The 16,651-nt window shown below is 46.6% G+C and overlaps 1 protein-coding gene across 6 annotated transcripts in view; it reads right to left on the reverse strand.

Moving 5' to 3' along the window:
- LOC138491615 (ubiquitin carboxyl-terminal hydrolase 48-like) overlaps nt 1-16,651 on the reverse strand; it is a 1,427,336-nt gene that overhangs the window by 385,704 nt on the left and 1,024,981 nt on the right. The gene's annotated exons all lie outside the window — the stretch shown is intronic.

Here is a 16,651-nt window from a genome sequence, read left to right on the forward strand (position 1 = left end):
TGAAGTGATCTCTTTCGTTGACTCTGTTAGGTCATACCCCATTTTAAGCAGTTTGTTGGAGTCTTTTTCCAGTTGACTTTTAATGTTCATGGAAGCAATATACAGGTGAGCCAATGCTTTTCCCCGTTTATGACTCGGGTCAACGATTATTAAGTCTTCAGACCTTATTTGGTGTAGTGACGGGATGTAACTGAACAAAGCGAGCACTGAGCCACGATTTAACGTGATTTCGTCGTCGTTACCCTCGATCTGTTCTAATTTCATAATCCATCTTGTGGTCTCTTTTTTGGTGTGTACTTTGTTATACTTTTCCGTTTTCGATGCGTAGTGTAGTTTTAAAGGTCCGGACGATGTTTCACTTTGCTCTGGCGATACTTTATGCCTTTTAGTTGCTCTCTGGGGAGAAAACGATCTGTCGTGTCTCTTGTATTGCTTCCCCAGAGTACTTGTGTCGTTTCCTGATTTTGCAATGATCGTAGACCCTTTTCGATTTCCATGTCTACTATTTTCGTGTCCACTCTCCGTTCTGTGAGCTTTTTCATCTACTTTATTGGGTCTGCTTAGGTTTTCTGAGTGTCGAGGAGTTGTTATTGACTCCTTTCTTGATTTCTCAACTCTTCTTTTTTCTGCGACTTCGTGAACTTTTTCTTCTTTTTTGTTGAGTTTGCTTTGATTTTCTAGGTGTCGAGGAGTTCCAGTCACTAATTCCTTTCTTGCTTTTTCGTCTCTTGTTTTATGCGGAACTTCATCGTCGGAATAAGTACTCAAGTTTATCAAGTCGTTGTGCTGCAAGAATTTTTCTGTAGTCTTTGGTGACTTGTTTGTACTCAAGACTTCGATTGTCGTTGCTATTTCTGCTAGTGCCAGCGAGGGTGTTTTTTTTCCAGGCTTGTTTCTCGGCTTAGCATTTTCTTTAGACGTCCCTTTATTGGATTTGTTTAACACAAAAACTGGCTCTAGCTTTGGTATAGTTGTGCTCATCTCAGGCTTTGATTCCCAGTTGGAATTGGCCTTTGCTGCTGTCGACGGAGCACTTGAGCTTTCAGTTAGATCAATCGTGAGGGCTGTTTGGGTGCCTACTTCTTTGTTAGATGGTCTTTTTGGGTGTTGGTCTGGCCCAGTCCCCACTAGACCCAAAGCCCTTGTTTGGGCTTCACTTACTTTGGTGTTTTCCTGTGATATGATGTAGGCTTCCAAAAAAGACAATTTAGTCACTAACGAAGCTTGAATTGACGTGTGGTCTTTCAATGTGTCGCTTATCCCTTCATACAACTTCATGAATGGGCAGAGAGCAATTGTCACTGTCGACATTATTGCGGGCATGTCCAAATTGTTTGCCACAGAAGTTCTCAGTTTCTGCTCTGTGGGTACAGCTGTTCTCCCATTCACCAAAGGGTCAAGCCGGTTAGGCGAGGGTCCTGTTTGGAACGAACAGCGTGGTTTAATGAAGTCTGCTAATTTTCTGCATGATTTGGGCGCATTTGGGTGGTCACAAAACTCTTGGTCGGTACTAGATGTTTGGAAGTTGTTTTTTTTTTGTACGTGATGGTATGCCGTTTGTCTGTAGACTCAAGTTTTGCACCATCTTGTTTTGCGCATTTCCCAGAGGAACTTTGTCAATATCTGTAATTATGTTTTAGTTGTAGTTTCCTTGCGCCAGCGTTGTCTCTTGCCCCTCCGTTTGTCCACCACACTTTTCTTGATCCAGGTACGCCTTTCTGTAATGGTAATAAGTGTAGGTACTGGTGAAGGAGTTTTATCTAGATCTATAGTAGTGGTTAAATCTTTGATGGGTGATTTTGAGTTCGTCGCCTGCTTCAAGGGATTGGGTTCCGGATGTGAAATGAAAATGTTGGATGCCACTGAGGTTTCTGTTGATTTTGGAGTTTTAGACTCTAGTAGTGAGGACGGAGGCAGGTCATTTTCCTTCAGAATAGGAAGTTTGGCCGCAGTCCTTTTTTCTGTGGAGGGGCTCTCTGTCCCCTCCGCCGACTCTAGGTTCAGCGATTTCCCAGTGGATGGCACTGTTTGATGAGCCGTCAGTTTTTGGGAACTTAGGGCTCTATTGTTGGAAGGCGGCTGCTCTTTACTTCACCCAACTGGGTCAAAGACCTCCTTTGCCGGATTTGGAGGAGCCTGTGGTGTAAGGTGTTCAATCCGTCTCTGTTTAGAGGCCGGCATACAGTCATTCAGAGCCTCTAAGATTTCAAGGTGAGTTAATTCGACCCTTCTGGCATTGGTAATTGCTGGCTCAAGGTTAAAGAAGTCTCTCAAGTTTGTGGCACTGCCATCAGTGTTTATGATTTTTTTCCGGGCTAGACCTTTTCCTTTGGTCAATAGCCCCTTTATTAGGCTTTTTGCATTTTTTCTGTTATAAGTACTTCCCGTTTTTTGGGACTGTGTAGGTCTTAGGCGTTTTCTGTTGTTTATCGTCAGGGCCTCGTGTGTTTCTTGACTCGCCGCCCCCAGAGATGGCAAAGTTCCTGTGCTCGGCTCCACGTGGATCTGAGCCTGCACAATCCGGGTGATTTCCAGGGGAGGAGCCTCAGCCGCCTCCAGGGCTAACTCTGGTCTTTGTGATTCAACCAGCAAGGAAGCCGATGGCAGGGCAGGCACTCCTCCCCTCGAGGTCTCCCCGCCAAGCTCGTCGATGCCCCCTCTTTCCCGGGGCTCATGGTCCACAGCTGCCACTAATGGTGGCACCCGGGCCTGCGCGCCCACCCCCTCCGCAACTCCCTGCTCCCCCTCCCCAGGGGCCGACTCAGGAGAAACCGAGGGCAGAAGGCCGGGACCCGGAGCGTTGAAAGGGACCGAGGCTCTGCCTCCCGCGGGCGCCTCTCCCGCTTCATCCTCGCCGCTTCTACCCGGCGAACGCGACCGACCCCGCGCGGCCTCCCCCGCCCTCGCCAGCAGCGACCCCCCTCCGGGAGGCAATGTTGGCAGGCAAGGGGGCGGCGAACCAGGGGCAGGTGCGTCGACATCGCCTGCCAGCGCCCGGGTTTCAGGCACAAGCTCCACGGACGCCGCGTCCACAGAATCTTCACTGGAATGCCCCGTTTCAGCGGCCAGTGGCTCCAGGTTTGTCGGTTCGATGAGGATGGTGTTTGTCTGGGGTATGTTGAGCGGTTTGATGGCCTTAGGCTTCCCTTTAGATTTTGGACGAGGTGGCTGGTCCAACTTTACGTTGGTTATGTCTTGCAAAGTTATTGTTTTTTTTGTTGGTGTAGAGGCTGCTGTATGCGCTCTGAGGGAAGCGCTGCGAAGACACTGTCCATCGTCCTCTTCAAAGGGGGGGAGGGGAGTCCATGACAGCCCTGGCTCTGGCTGCCCGGCCTGCCAGGACTGCAGGACTGTCACTCTACGTCCACTCCGCGGCCGCTCTGCAGCGCAAATGTTCTTTTGTACTGTGGGGCAACCCACCAGCACAGCAATGGTAAAGAGACTCAGGAAGCAGGTAGGAGGGAGAGCAGTCCACTCTAGCAGGGCAGGACTGTCACTCTACGTCCACTCCGCGGCGCAAATGTTCTTTTGTACTGTGGGTCCACCCACCAGCACAGCAATGGTAAAGAGACTCAGGAAGCAGGTAGGAGGGAGAGCAGTCCACTCTAGCAGGGCAGGACTGTCACTCTACGTCCACTCCATGGCCGCTCCGTGGCGCAAATGTTCTTTTGCACTGTGGGTCCACCCACCAGCACAGCAATGATAAAGAGACTCAGGAAGCAGGTAGGAGGGAGAGCAGTGCACTCTAGCAGGGCAGGACTGTCACTCTACGTCCACTCCGCACAGGCACAACTGCAACAACATCCAGGATGTCAAAGGGTTGTGGGATGAGACTGAAATAAGTGCTAGATCCACCTCTTGATAGGTCCATGCTACCTCAACGATTCTCCTCCATGGCTATAAGAGCATTCCAAAATATGATCATGACCGCTGAGCTAATAGACACCTGAAGAATTCTAAATCCCAAAACAAGGGATTACACTTTCTACTCATTGCGCCTCCATATCTTTTCCCAAATTGATGCTATTTTTCTCTCTAAGGCGCATAATCACAACCGAATAGATGCTCGGATCTTAGCACTGGCACTGATCATTCTCCAGCAAATATCATGATCTCTGTAGCAGAAATACATCCTAGAGTAGTCCCTTGAGATGGAAATTCAATCCCTTGTTGTAGGAATCAAAGATGGATAGAGTCCCGCTCCAAGAACACTTCCAGGAATACATGGATCTCAATGAAAAACCGGAGACCACACCACAAGTACTTTGGGTTGCTGCCAAGGCAATGCGAGAAGAGGAAGCTATCGAGGGAGGTTCAAGGATTAGGAAGCAGAACAGATAGAATTCAAGATAAAAAACCTTGAAAATCTCTGCAGACCCTCACTCTTCCCCATGCCTTTGAACTCTCTGAACAAAGTCCAACATGAAATAATAATATATTGATTTAAGGGCTCTATTCTTGCATAAAAAAGAAAAAGAAGGTTGCACATTCTATGAACACGGAAACAAATTTGGGAATGCTACAAGCCTACCTCATCAAGAAACAAAAACTATCCAATCTTATCACTTTATTTTTAGACTGGAAAGAAAAACAACAGTGACATGGCCGGGAAAGGATTGCAAAGCTTATTAAACCTTTTACTCCTCGTTATATACTTCAGAGAGAAAATTCGACCAACGGGATTATGAAGCATTCTTAAATAGGGCCCCACTACCCACGTGGTCCCAGGAACATGCTGAGATGATGTTCTGCCCCATCTCGGAAGAAGAAGTTCTCACATCTATCGCCTTTCAAAAGGGGGAAGGAAGCCCGGTGCAGACAGATTCCATGCAGAATTCTACAAAATAACTAAAGAGACCTTAGTCCCTCATTTGATTAGACAGTATAACATGTTTTTAGAACAAGAGATTCTTCCAAGCATCATGCACCATGCTTCAATTTCTGAAAGAGGAGAAGGATCTCTTGGAAAGAGGGAGCTACCGGCCAATACCGCCTCTAAACACAGACATGAAAAGCCTTACCAAAATCCTGGCGGACCGGGTACACCAATCCATTAGGCAAATAATCCACAGATACGAGGTCGGCTTTATGGTGCACAGATCATCAACTAACCACCTGAGAAGTCTGGCTCATAGAAACTGGCTCATATGATAGATGCAGTGAGAAGGTGGAAGAGGGGCAGATTCTGATTTCCATCGACACCAAGAAGGCCTTCGATCAGGGTGAATAGCCTTTTCTCGGTGAGGTGCTGGAAAAATGTGGATTCCATGACACATTCGTCACTTGGGTTAACACCTTATGTAAAGACCCAAAGGCCGAAGTTAGAACAGACAGAGCAATAGCCTCAACATTTTAACTTTCCAGGAGTACGCAACAGGGCCAGCCCCTCTCTCCTTCTCTTTTTGCCATTGCACTGGAGCCCCTTGCAAGCTATACTACAACATATCATATCATAGGCATCCCACTCGGGGAGACAACGCAAGGAAGAGGCTGCTCTATGCAAACAACATACCTTCGACACTGACCAGGCTGGAATACGCCTTACCCCATCTGATTGACACTACTACTGAATATAGACAACTCTCCTCAGGATACAAAATAAACTGGGGGAAAACAGATTCTACAATTGGGTTCCAGAACCACTCCTTAGAGTTATCACTCCAACGATAAAGACAACCACAGCCATAACCCATCTGGGGATTAAGATAAAAAATACACTAGATTCCATGTTAAAACCTAATCTAGACAGGCTGCTGGAATCAATAGAAACAAACCTAAGTAGCTGGGCTACCCTCCCATTATCATTAATGGGAACAATATCCCTTAACAAAATAGTCTCTCTGTCTCAAATGTTATATGGATTTTCCATGCTCCGTATGATGATACCCTATAATTATTTTTAGCACTCAACTAAAGCTCTGCACACCTCCTATGTCAAGGCGGCAAAGCTAGGATTAAAATGAAAACTCACCTAAAACCTAAGTCTACTGGAGGACTACATTTCCCAGATACCTTACCTTATTACTAGTCTTCTTGGCACAGCTTGCAAGAACCCACTTAGAGGGCACCAAACAACCCTGCTTGGTATACTACGAGAGATACCTCCTCAAACATTTTTAATACTGTAGACTTCCTTCATCAGCACCAACCGGCATGATGCTGAATATGGTATTATCTCATACAAAATTAATATGGGTCGCGATTCACAAGAGAGAAGGAGTTAATACTGGGCTAAAAGAACAAAGTCCCATTTGGCTCAATAACCATTTGTTTAGAGACAAAAAACATTCTATTGGAAATGATGGGATGATGTAGGCTTGAGACATCTAAAACACTTCTTGCATCCTTAGATAACCCCTTCCTAAGATTTGGCCTTCTCAGAAAGTTTTTTGGAATAACTTGTGCAGTGTTTTCAAACCAGATTGAGTCGCAGAAAGGATAAGCCCATACCCAGCTCCCCATACCAATAATACCTAAGGAACTTTGCTGGAGAAAAGAATTAGTAACAATGGCATATTTAGTGCTGCAAAAAGAATCATTGATACAATCCTAAAATTGAGATGGTAAAGAGACCTAGGGATAGAATGGAGAAGGATTTGGGGTATTCCTAGAGGGCAAACACAGGATTAACCTCATATAAGGTAATACACAGAACACACTAGTACCCTTTCAGCATATCTAGTTCTACTGCCACTGGGACAGATCATTGCTGGACAGAATGCCCCCAAGAAGTTCCTGTCATCTATCTATTTGAATGCCTGCTAGTAGCATGATTCAGGAGGAAGATATTTGGTATAATCGCCAAAGTTTTAGGTACACCACACAAGCCCTCAAAGAGCCTGGCACTGTTGGGCTACGCCAGCTCACAATTGACCCTATCACATCAGAAAGAGAGCTGAAGAGATCTGTCTGTAACCAATGCTCGAAGAATCATGATGTGACAATTGAAAAGTAAAAAGCCTGCTCTCTTTAAAGAATGGTCAGACCTCATGCTACAAGGGGCAGCTTTTGAACGGCTGCGGTTCGAAAGTGGGTGAAGTATACAGAAGCCAGGCAGGTTTCACAAACTTTAGTTTATTCTTCAAGTATCATCTGAAATCCCACTAGCAGCACAGCATCCCTCCTTTCAGTAGGCTCTCAATCAGTCATCCTTCCTATCTAGATCCCTCACTACTCAACATTCCCTACACTACATCATAGGCACTGTGCTGTCTGGGATCAAGATACTACACACCTCCCTCCTATTAACACAACATTAATACAACACAAAGTGCTTGAATCTCTTAGGTCTGCTGATCGACCTGTGCGGCCTATCAGCACCACATCCGAGACCACTGTCACTTGTGAAATCCCTTTTCTCGTCCACTTGCTCATTCACAGTGACCATCCTCTTTTTTTGTCACTTTTACAACTCTGTTTATGTTGCAAAATCTACCATCATCTCTTCTCACTGAATTATGAAAACTTTCAATACCTCACATGGCGAGGACCACTTGATAGGACTTTGCCTCAATGGACCGGGCAGTTTAATCCTGACATAGGGCCTCATCACGACTTGGCGGTAACCCTTAAAATCGGCGGTAACACTCTTAGCGCCGATTTTAAGGGTCCGTCGGATCACTACTCCAAATACCGCCGGCGCAATAACAGCAGGCGCAAGGACAGCCGGCTGTACAAGCGCCGGCCATAACAGTGCCAGGAACCATTTGCGCTAAAACATCATCAATCATGAGTCCGGCGTAAGCGCTATTAGTGCCAGAAAAGCGGCGGATAATCCGCCAAAAATACCTCCAGCAAAAAGCTGAAGGTAACAGAACACAGACCACAGCAATAAGGGCCCAGGTGGAGGCAATGCAAATCAGAGGCCTACAAAGGACCCACCCATGCACAACACACCCTCCCCAACCCCATTACACCAGCAGGAGCAGGGAGGAGACAGCAATAAGGGCCCAGGTGTAAGCAATGCAAATCAGAGGCCTACAAAGGACCCACCCATGCACAACACACCCTCCCCAACACCATGCTGCCATTTGGAGCAGGGAGCCTTGATGTCGACTTCTACCAGCTGCATCTGAAGCTACAGAGGCCAGTCAACCAGGCCAGGTCCCTGGGAGTGCAGGGGGCACTGGGGATAAGGAGAAGGAGGAGGAGAGCAGCACCAGCAAGGCGGCCAGCCATCCCCAGGGTCAGGCCAACACCCTGGGCCCTAACTGATGGTCAGTTGGTGACAGAATATCGGCTGGACAGGGCAACCATCACCCAGTTGCTGGACACAATCCAGGGTGACATATGCAGCCGCATAGCCACCAGCACGGCAGTACCTCCCCTAGTGAAGCTTGTGTCTGTGCTTCAATCACTTGGGACTGGCAGCTACCAACATACCGTTGCCATGATGCATGGAATGGCCCAGTACACATTCAGTGCCATGCTGGGACAGGTGCCTGATGCACTGTTGAATCATGTGAACAAACACATTGCATTGCCAGCCAAACAGGCACAGGTGCACCAGCTTAAGGGTCAATTCTATGCCATTGCCCAAGTACCGAATGTAATAGCAGCCCTGGACTGCACACATGTGGCACTTGTACCACCCCAGGCACATGAGGCTGCCTACAGAAACCGTAAACAGTACCTTTCCCTCAACGTGCAGATGACATGTGGCCCTGACCTCACCTTCAGCCACTGCTGTGCCCGCTACCCAGGATCCACCCACGACTCCATGGTCCTACGCAACAGTACCCTGCCAGCGTACATGGAAAGGCACTGAGGCCAAAACACATGGCCACTGGGTGAGTACAAATGTATCCCACAAAGCATGTCAATCCACAACTGATGGTGCCTGTCACATAATCCATCATTCCCAATAGTCAGCAGCATCACAGCAGCATACACATTCAAGCACCTTGCACGATGAACCTCGGACATGTGCAACACAGCAGAACACACCCATGCAGGATGTACGACATGTGGCGGCACAGTGACATATGGAATCCCCACCACAACAAAGCCTCCTGTGTGAGTAGCACCATGGCTTACAACACTGACACAGTCTAGATATCCCACCCTGGCCATCCGACAGTAATGTAATTCCAAACCATGAGCTGGCACATCCACGAATGCCCCACACATAAGTAGGCCGAGTAATGACAATGCACATCCCACAGACACTGTTCCCAAAATGGCCATGGAAATGCATGGAGAACAGTACAGAATAGTGAAGAGCAGCAAATGCAACTGCAGCCAAATGGATTTGCAATGACACATGAGGCAGCCACTTCTGTCAAGCAGAAGTAGATGGAAGGGCCCCCTCATCCTTCGACAAGTGAATGAGTACTGTTACATACAGAAACATAGGCGTACCAAGTCGAGAGTACCCCATTGATTCAATCGTGCCCGTAGGACAGCACACCCCACAATGTTATAGGCCACATGCCAAATATGGCAAAATCACACTGATGACAGGGCTCTGTACACCCACTGGACTTACCTTGTCCCCATACCGGCTTACTCTCCCCTGCAGGTGATTCTGGATATCCCCAGTACACGTGGCTCATGACCCCTGTGCGTCACCCACACACGGCGGCGGAGTGGGCATACAACCTTGGCCATGCCCGTACACGGATCTGCGTGGAGAGGGCATTTGGACTGCTGAAGGCACGCTTCCGGTGCTTCGACCGCACGGGAGGGGCAATGATGTATGCACCAGAAAAAGCTTGAAAAATTGTACTGACATGTGCCATGCTGCACAACATCTGTTGTCGGAGAAATGTGCCACTGCCCCCTGATGCACATGTGCAGCCACCTGATGATGGTAGTGAGGGCGATGAAGTGCCAGAAGGTGTGGCACATGCACAAAGGGTTGGGCAGAGGGAAGGGAGGTCGGCCAGACAGGGATTGATTGATGGATTCCATTAGAAATGGGTAATAGGTAAATTGTGAACATGTCACTTCAACATCAAATTGCATATGTTACAATCACTACTGTCCATGCATTTATGTGCCGGCTCTGGACCCTTGCCATTCCTTCCACCCGGGCCTGTTTTGCCTCAATGATATCCAGTCGGCCCATGACTGCTGCCCCAGTGACAAAGGGCTCTCCTGGTGCGTCAGGTGGTGAACCGCGAATTGGGCGCTGTGGGGGGGGGGCTGCATGGTGACATGCCACCAGAATGGACTGGGTTGCCTGGCTCAGAGCTGGCCCTCTGGACTCCCATAGGACGGAGTGTCCATATCAGGCTGCAGTGTGCTGCAGCGACGCACAGTCACATGGCGACTCCCTGCCTGGTGTCTGCCTGGTCTTGGGCTTCCATGGGGTGTTGACACCCCTTCTCCATCACTACTGCTTTGCGAGTGTTGTGCGGCGGCATGATGCCCATGTGGAGGTGTTGCTCCCACGTCGGGCTCCACTTCAGGCCTCTCTCCCTCGGCATTGGGGCTGTGGATGGTGGCTTCTGCTGAGCTGCCGGTCGCCTCCCTGTGGCCATGTGGCTGCCGCTGCTGTCTGGCGGGGCTGCATTGGGGTGAGGTGGGTGTTCCCCTGTGTTGTCTCCCATGGGTGCGGCATCTTTGGGGGGTGCTGGTGGAGGCACGGTGTTGTGGGCGCATTGTCGGTGTGGCCTCATCGGCATCATCACCAGGCTGTTGGGATCGACGTGTGCCTGTGGGGTACATAGGGGGTGGTTTGAGTACAATGCTACATACATTTGTGTGATGCAGGTCATGCAAACAAGTGTGAATGAAGACAGTGACAATGACGCAGTCAACTTGCATTCCGTTCAGTCACCATGTGGTGCTTGTTGTGGATGTGCATAGAGGTACACTGCATGGGAACGCGTGGTTGGGGTGGACTGCGCTCAGGCTTTTGTGGTTGTGTTGATGCACAGTACCACTCTATGTAGCTGTCCTATGGGTATGGGAGTCTATCCCCTGCCCCTGTCATGCATGCACTGCACATATAGGGTCGTCTAGGCAGCACTACTGTTCTAGGGATGTGGCCCTCACTTACGGGTGTATGCAGTGCCTCAGACACATGTCTTTACTATCATTCAGATGCATGTATTTGGGGATGGGACTCACCGGCCGTTGGATTTATGCCAGTCCCTGCCACCGCTCCACCAATGCCCTTAATGGTTCCGATGTCGATGAGGCCCCTCAATTTCTCCTCCCATGGTGTGTGGTCGGGTGGGGGGGATGGCCCTCCTCCTGTGCCCCTGCTTGCACTCCTGTGCTGGGACAGGATGCCTCGCACTCGCACGCGCAGGTCATTCAGCCGCTTGCAGCAGTCCTCCCCATCCCGGGGCACGCGCCCCACTGCACTGACCCCTTGTGCGACAGATCTCCATATTTGGCCTCTGCGCTGGGTGCTGGTTTTACGCTGCTGCAGCTCATTGTGGTATGTCAGTGCCTCCTCCACAAGTACCTCAAGCTCCTGGTCACTGAACTTGCGTTTTCTGACCCTGTCCAGTGCAGACTTGCCCCTAGTGCGCTCTTGACTCATTTTCAGGGTTCAGATTGCGTGGATGGCTTCCAGTGGCTGTGATATCCGACGGATTGTGATTTCCAAGATGGCCGCCGCTTTATTTCCCGTTCCGGCGGTGACGCGTTTCCCACGCGCTAAAAGCGCGAGGTGGCGGTAGCGCACGGTGCGCCGGATTTAAGGGTTCGCGCTAATCGCGCTAACGCCTTTGACCGGGGCGCGTGCACGATGACTCGTGATCTGGCGGATTATCCGCCGGGTGCCTTGGCGTTAGCGCTATTTAGGTCCGGCGGATAATCCGCCACATTTACCGCCCAAGTCGTGATCAGGCCCATAGTCTCTTTCTTGTATCTCTTTTTCTTTTACCGACTTCCTCTCATTGTACCTCCCATTTGTTCTTCATTTGCTTTTCTCTCATTCTCTCCCTCACCTGCTGCACACTCTCCCACATCCCTCTTGTTCGCCCCATCCACATAGGACTCAATTCAATTTGTAGTTGGGTTTTCTCCCTCTACACAACTCAAATGTCGATACGCCAGTCGTGGTGTGGATAGAACCTGTGCGCCACCGTCCTGCTCATCACAACAACCTCCCAATCTTCACCATTTAGCCATGCCCACCTAATGCAGTCTTTTATCACTTTATTGAAGCATTCCGCCACCCCATTAGTTTGAGGATGATAAATCGCAGTCACCCTATGTTGCATACCATTTCTCATTAAATAATCACTAATTTCTTTAGATTTAAATTGAACGCCATTGTCAGTCAACAGTTCCAAGTACCATTCTCTCCTAAGCACATCTTGCATGAAAGTGATAACATCTCTAGTCGTAATAGACTTTGTGATCTTAAGCTCTACCCATTTGTATAATACGTCAATCAACACGATGCAATATTTGTCCACACCTTTGCCATGAATGGGCCCAACAATATCCATGCCAACTCTTTCCCACTGCATGCAGGGAACTCAAACAAGTGTCATTGGAATTTCTTTTGGCACAAGATTCTTTTCACTTAAACAGCATGGTACACAGTCCCTTGCTGTCCTTTCTACTCCTAAATCATAACCCGGCCATCAGAATTCAGCTCTCACCACTTGTTCGGTTTTCATGATAACCTGGTGCCCCTCATGAGATGTTTTCATTATCCTTTTCCTCATGTCAGTGGGTGTAATTACTCTATCTCCCCTCACATAACCTTTTTCCACATGCAGCTCCTCACCCACTTTACAAAGTCCTTCTAAGTTGGTTCCACCAACTATCTCTTTCTTCACTTCTTCACTTCTCTCCAAAATGTCTTTCACTTTCTTTAGAATGCCATCTCCTTCCAAACTCTTCACTCATAATCTATGGCCCAACATACAACACACATTCATCCTCTTCCATGCACTCATTTTCATCTCCTCCATCCACTCCAATGTGAAATAAACACTCTTCTGGTACATTCTTCCTTCCTGGTACATATTCCACATCAAATTGATATCCTTGCAGTGCAATAACCATCTCCTTATACGCAAGGATACACCATCCAGACCCTTCTTCTGTAATGTCTCTCTCAAAGGCTTGTGATCAGTACGTATGACGAAGTCAGTTCCCCATAGAAATCTTCTAAATACTTCAATTACCCACTTGACAGCGAGAAGTTCTTTTTCAATGGTAGTGTAACTTACTTCTGCTCCTCTTAACAAATGTGATGTAAAAGCAATGACAAACTCCTTGTTGTATTCGATCTGTGTGAACACTGCACCTAGTCTCACGTTGCTGGCATACTTTGTAATTATCGATTTTCAAGTTAGTTTGAAGTCTTTAAGAGAAGGCGTGCATTCTAATGCAGCTTTGAAAGCAACAAATTCTAGGGCACACTCCGAGCTCCATATGAATTGAGAGTTATTTTTAAGAAGCATCCTCATATTTACTGTCATGCTAGCAAAGACGGGAATACATCTCAAATAATACTTTGCCATGGGTGTACATGCAAACCTTGTTTTGTAATGGCACTGGAGAATGGTTGGAACTCTTGTTTCGTGTTCACATGTAAGGTTTATTTGTTGGTAAATATCCAATCGGCCTAGGACATATGGTAGGTGCATGTGAGAAACAAGTCAACACATGTTTCAACCTAAGTCTTTATCAAGGATGTTTATTGGTGGTGAGGTGAGAGGATATTCATGACTAGATAAGTGCATGTCGGCGCACAAAATATAGGTCATACATAACAATGATTAGGTGGTGTGTGAGGTGTCACTGTGGTAAAAATGCAAGTTAACATTGGTCGCACATTATTGATCACATATACATGTTTTGAGTCAAATTGATTATTCAGAAGAGTTGTACCAACAAGAGAGAGAGGGGGAGAAGAAGGATATGGAGGCGCAAGTTTAGCTTACTTCCAGAGATGGCAGCCATTGTCTCAGCACTATTAATATAGTTTTTTTCTTCAGGTAATTTGATCTGGTGAACCTTGGCTTCAAGCGTCTTTATGCATTTATTTGTGTCCTCTACTTCTTTTGTATACGTAAAACCTCATGTTTGGGTCACTCTTGCACCATAGCTGTTCTCTTATTTTGCCGTCATTACACTCGAACATAAACTGGTCTCGCAAATGTTCTTCCGTCATCAGTCGGAACTTGCATGTTCTCGCCAAACCTCTCAGTGCTGTGATGAATGCTTCCACTGTTTCCCCTTTAATTTGAGATCTCTTACCGAATGTACACCGTTCTAATATAATGCTCACTTTACACTCATAATGTTTGTCAAGTTTCGCTATGCACCTTTCATATTCATTGAGATTATATGCTTGATCAGGTGGCAGGTCAGGCAGATAATACAATATTTCCTGTCCCGGGCTGCCTAAGTAATGCATAAATAAGGATTTCTTTCGTTCAGCACCATAGCTCTTTCCCACACACAGCGAATGCGTAATGTTCAAAGGTATTTTTCCAGCATTTGCACGGTACTGGCGGGTCACCTGGTGTAGGCAGAAAAGTAATTGGGGGGTGCAATGTTTTGCATGTCTAGAACTGGGGAGTGCCCATCACCCAAAGCAATTTCCTTCTCACTTAGGGAGTAGAATTTTTAAGTGTAAAAGTTATTGTGTTTCTATAGAGAGTTCAAACCAGTTTTACTTTTTTCTTCTGTAACTGATATTCATACATATTTGTATATGTGCATCCACTGTATGAAGGTCTTTGCAGCTCTCTTACTAATTCCTTATGTTTTCTCATCAAACAATGATTTACCTTTCTCTTTAGAGGATGGAATACTAAGCACTCAGTTTCCTTTATTTTATGTCATAGTTGCTAGGTGGAATGTAGTGAGGCCTGAGCATAATCAGTGGCTGGGCAGAATAGGCAATGGTGAGCAATCTGTTTCCTTTTTTGCATGTCCCAATTGCTAGGTGGAATGCAGAGAGGCTGGAGCATAATAAGTTGCTGGGTAGAATAGGCCTGGAATATGGGTCACAGTTTGTCGTTTTATGAGCCCTGGAGACACTCTTAGTGCTAACGGCTTCACTAGCACACACAGTCAGAGATTAGTGCTGTAAGGATTTCTCTTTTGTAATTGAGCTGCAGTTTTGTAGCATTTTAAAGAGCTTGGGCCCTGCAGCTGTAACGTGCATTATTTATATGAAGTGAACGCTGTGTTCTTACTTTCTTTTGTTTTTGGATGAATCCACAGTATTCTTGATGCGTTTCACATAAGGTGGGTGGCTGGGGGCACCTCGTCGCCAAAAATTGAAGTATACTTGAGCCAGGCAGGTTTCACAAACTTTAGTTCATTCCGCAAGTATCATCTGAAGTCCCACCAGCAGCACGGCTTCCCTACTTTCAGTAGGCTTTCTATCTATCAGACATCCTTCCGATCTAGATTCCTCACTACTCAACATTACCTACATGACATCATAGGCACTGTGCTGTCTGGGATCAAGATACTACAGTGGGCCAGCTGTAAAGAGAGCAATACCAATCTGGGACGGCTTTCTAAACCTGATAGGACTGTTGCTTGGGCTCGGTATAAGGGACATTGTTAATCTTTGATAATCAGACTAAGAACCTAGTGTTTCGTTCTGCATGCAAATTAGGTTCTATGTGAAAATGTCCCCTAGTGAAACGTCAACAGTTAGGCAATTTTTTTCCCTGGTCCCCTAAAAGCCTTCTCTCACATATTCGAGGACAGGTATTAAAGTTATCCAGTCATTTTACCCAAACAAATTCAGAGCGTTAAGTTTTACCAAAGTAAAAAATACCAAAAAATACGGAACACGCTAAAAAAAGAAAGAAAATATATATATATATGTATATATATATATATATATATATATATATATATATATATAGTACTATTGGTAAGATGACCGGTATCTCTGCATCTGAAACATTTGTAAGTGGGTAGTGGGGTAAGGGATTAAAATGGGTGGGCATGGGGTTAAACGGATAGGAAAGCAGAGGGCTTGGGGGGGTACCGCCAGACTAAAAAGAAGAACAAATAGGTATTTTTACCTCAGTATAACTTACCAGTCTGAATATTACTACGGTAAAATCACATATAACCATATTAATTACTATTCTAACTCCAGTCCTAGAATATTTGGGAAAAGTGCTCGATTTTCTCGGCATTACAAAGTTGGGGAAATGTCACCCCTGCCAACTTTATCACTGTATACCAAAAAATACTGCCTGATGTTTGGAAATTAATTATATTTCTTTTTTAAAAAATCTTAATAAAAAGATATTCTCAAAAAAGAAAATTAGCAACATCCTTCAATATTTAATGACTGCAGTCAGTGCGCTAACAAGCTTGCCTCTGAACCACAGAAGCGCATTTACATCACCCAAGATGGAAATTATGACATCTTATAGCGAAATTAGCCATCTTCTTATACCTGAGCAGGATCTTAATGAAAAATCAATGGGATGTGTCCAAGGCCCATTGTACTGCAGGACAAGCCATGTGATTGCCTAGCTAGCCACAAGCAAGGACTAAAAGGATCCCCAAGAATCAGCAAATGCTGCTTTTTGCTGAGGTATTATTGATATGGGTGTGCAAAACATAATTTTGCCTAAGGTTGCAACATGCATGCATATAGCACTTTGTAAAGCTGTTGAAATACATGTACTGAGAACAAAGTTCATGCATTCCACCAGCATCTAGATGGTCTCAGTCACACTTGACATGA

The sequence above is a fragment of the Ambystoma mexicanum genome, chromosome 10 (genome assembly GCF_040938575.1).
Source record: "Ambystoma mexicanum isolate Mex_15411 chromosome 10, UKY_AmexF1_1, whole genome shotgun sequence".
Classification (NCBI taxonomy): domain Eukaryota; kingdom Metazoa; phylum Chordata; class Amphibia; order Caudata; family Ambystomatidae; genus Ambystoma; species Ambystoma mexicanum.